Below are 3,669 nucleotides of genomic sequence, written 5' to 3' on the forward strand. Positions count from 1 at the left end.
GACTTAAATCAATTAGCTCACTGTTCAGACGCAATGGATAGAAAAATATGTACAGCTGACTCATTTGAATTCAGTAAAAACTTGATGGATTCATGCGAGTTAGGTATAGTGCTAGACGGTGCTCTCTCCCATACAAGTGAAAATTGTCTGGATAAGCTTTATCCCTTTGACAATAAAGAATTCAATTGCAGACTAAATAATGGCTCGTGGATACGATACGACAAGGACGGCTTCAATATATCATGCCCTGACGGATCCACATCATTTAACCACATCTTCGTCGCAGCAGATGGCTGTATCGGGACTTCCCCGAATTCCATGGTGACTGGCCTACGGACAATCATCAGAGAACGTGCTTACTTCGCGAAATTCACGTGGACCTCTACAACGCCCGCACTTCCTCTCCCCTATAAAGGAAGTGTGGCGAAACACTTAATGAAACTTACCGAAAAGGACCACCTGTCGCCGACTTACACAGAGATTCTTCAACCTATATTACTAGCAGGTTTATCGGTAACGGCGTTGATTTTTATCGCCGTGAACATCCTTGTTTGGCGTAGGTTACGGCACAGCAAGCAGCTACAAAGGAACGAGTTGAATAGCCCTGACAATACCCCTTACCTGATACAATTCAAAGCTGTATGAGTGGCCACCTCATTCGCTAAGGGAGTAATTTGTCAGGATGATGTTTGTATGAAAAGCTGACTAGTACGCTAGTAATATGTAATTAAAGAAATTCTCTACATTTGCATTGTTAAAAATACATTTAAAATAACATTTAAAAAAAATAAATAAAATAAAAAAGGATATAAATCATTTTTTTCTCTCGGCATCTAATAAAAATATATAAGCCGGAATGTTAAAAAAGAAAAGAGAAAAAAAAAAAAAAGAAAAAAATATATAAGATATATAACAGAATCTATGGGCATCTAATAAAATGTATCAGCCCTATATATAAATATATATATATGTACGAAACCGTGGTACGTGTACGTACCAGGAATTCGTATTTGTGCACTGAATATTGAGTATCTTGTTTCTGACAAAGGTAACAATTATTCTTTATCAAGTTACCGAATCATTTGTAAGTCAGAATTTGTTTTGTTTTTTGGTACCATGTAATCATTTGCTAGCAATGTACCATATGTATGATCTTGGTTTTATCATGCATTTTTCTTTTTGCTTTGGTAATATCTTTTTTTGTATGCATTATTGTTATTAATTTTGATGTGCCTATTTGGACATTCGTCCTCAGTTGGATATAGCTAGTTTTGGACAATGAATGATACGTATGTCCAGTCACACCTAATAACCATGTTTCGGCTTGTTGTTAAATTTTTGTAAAAAAATTGAGATAGCTGGCCGAGCATATGTAATGATTAGAATAGTAATATTACATGTTTAAAACAAATGACGTAATATGTCATGTTGGTTGGAAGAGCTGGCCGTGAGATTTGCTATGGTCAACTCAAATTGTGTACAGGATGTAAGATGCTAAGTTGTCATTCTTTCTTAGTGTCAACACATTAACTCTTCGTGTGAAAGTTTGTGACGTCACCGGATGCAGGTGTCTTCCGATTCCGTCACGTGTCTAAAGTAAACCAAGCATACGATATTTGGGATATCAGTAATTTGTTCAGTTCTTATCTAAACTTCACCAGAATTGGTCATGTGGACCAACACAGCTTCCTCCAGTGATGGAGATGTTTAACTCAGTTGTTTATGTACAATAAAACTTAGAAAACCACCAAGATGTGTTCAATAAACCATCTAAATACATCTGAAAACAACTCATACTCAAATGTGTGCTTAAGACAGTAGCACACCAATACATATATATATATATATATATATATATATATATATATATATATATATATATATATATATATATATATATATATATATATATAAACAAAATAATTTCATGGAAACAAGGAAAATCAAAGATGGAATTAAAACCCTACATAAAGATAATAAAATATTTATATACAAAATAAAGACCAATTTATTTTCGTTGTCTATAAGCACTTAAACTGAATAATTTAAAACAACTAGTAGATTTAACAAACAACCATTTAGCGCAATTAGCGAATAATCCTGACGAAACGACCCTTAACTGACTTTCGACTCCTTGAATCTATTTCCACCTGTCAGTATTCAATAGACTGAGTGACGTGGAACACATAGGAGCTAAGTAGCGCTACATCATCTATGGAAATATCTTCACTATGTAACTATGGATGGTCAGTTGGACAATTCACTTTACTTGAAGGATCGTTTTCCTAGTCCTTTCACATATGGAAACCCTGTGTCCTACAGGACATACGAAGTTGGAAGGAGGTTATGTTTTCGCCCAGCTATATCATCAATGGAAAAATCTTCACTATGTAACTATGGAAGGTCAGAACATTTTACTTTACGTAATTTACTTTGAGGACTGTTTTCCTGGTCCTGTCACATATGGAAACCCTGTGTCCTACAGGACATACGAAGTTGGAAGGAGGTTATGTTTTCGCCCCTGTTTGTGCATGCGTTTGTTTATGAACAGCTTCCTGTCCATTATTTTAATCGTAGAATAATGAAACTTATAGGAATTAACTGTTAGATTAAAAGCTGGAAATTATTAAATTTTGGAAGGTCAAGGGCAAAGGGCAAAAGTCAAGGTCATGGTCAAGCAAAATGTCCAATTCACGTACTCAGCCATAAGTTTGGACATCGTTGTCACAGAGACTTCAAACTTGGTTCATATTTGAGTGTATGAAAATCCACGCCAATAAATACATATTAAGGTCAAAGGTCAAGGTTGAGAGAAAGGTCTAGGCATAAGCTGCCGCGGCGGAGGTCTGCGCTCTACAGAGTGCCTTGCTGGTATTTTTTATATATTTAAAGTATCACAGGGCGTATTCTGCGTTAATATGTATGTAGTTTTATATATATACTCTCGATTGCGTTATGTAACTCGTTATTTTGATATTTTGGTAGACCCAGACCTACTTGGCTGAGGACCATGAAGCACAAAATAGATGATGAATGGAGAAGTTTTGATTTAAAAGCTCAAGATAGAGACGACTGGCAAAATCTAACTGAGGCCCTTTGCGTTAATAGGCTTAGGAGGAGATGATGATGATGATGTGTACTGTATTTCGTTCTTCTTCATTCGTTTTTATAGATAATGTATTGCATTCTCTATTTTAATTTCAGTCTTTTGATTATGATAAGTTCAGGATTTGAATATTGATATGCGTACGTTTAAATCAATTGTAGGACATTCAGTGGTGTATATGTATATGTATATATATATATAAATATATATTTATATACTGTATATATAATGTATATATATACATATAGATATACTGTACACACACAATCATATATATATATATATATATATATATATATATATATATATATATATATATATATATATATATATATATATATATAATGTGTATATATATATATGATGTATATATATAATGTATATATATAATGCATATATATACATACATATATATACATATACATACATATATATAGTGTATATACATATATACATATAATCACATATACAGTAGCCTACCTATAACTAGTGTACGTGACCTGTCAACACTCCCCTCACACCAGGGTATGACTACGCACCTTCCCCTACCCAAAGAATACATA

The 3,669-nt window shown here is 33.7% G+C and overlaps 1 long non-coding RNA gene across 1 annotated transcript in view; it reads left to right on the forward strand.

Annotated features, from left to right (window-relative positions):
- Positions 1 to 2,313: 2,313 nt before the first annotated feature.
- Positions 2,314 to 3,669, forward strand: part of LOC137653201 (uncharacterized) — a 34,780-nt gene continuing 33,424 nt past the window's right edge. The window contains exon 1 of the long non-coding RNA XR_011046424.1: positions 2,314 to 2,403. This is a non-coding gene — a long non-coding RNA (uncharacterized lncRNA). The remainder of the gene's footprint in view (positions 2,404 to 3,669) is intronic.

Source organism: Palaemon carinicauda, chromosome 14, assembly GCF_036898095.1.
Source record: "Palaemon carinicauda isolate YSFRI2023 chromosome 14, ASM3689809v2, whole genome shotgun sequence".
In the NCBI taxonomy this organism is placed as follows: Eukaryota; Metazoa; Arthropoda; class Malacostraca; order Decapoda; family Palaemonidae; genus Palaemon; species Palaemon carinicauda.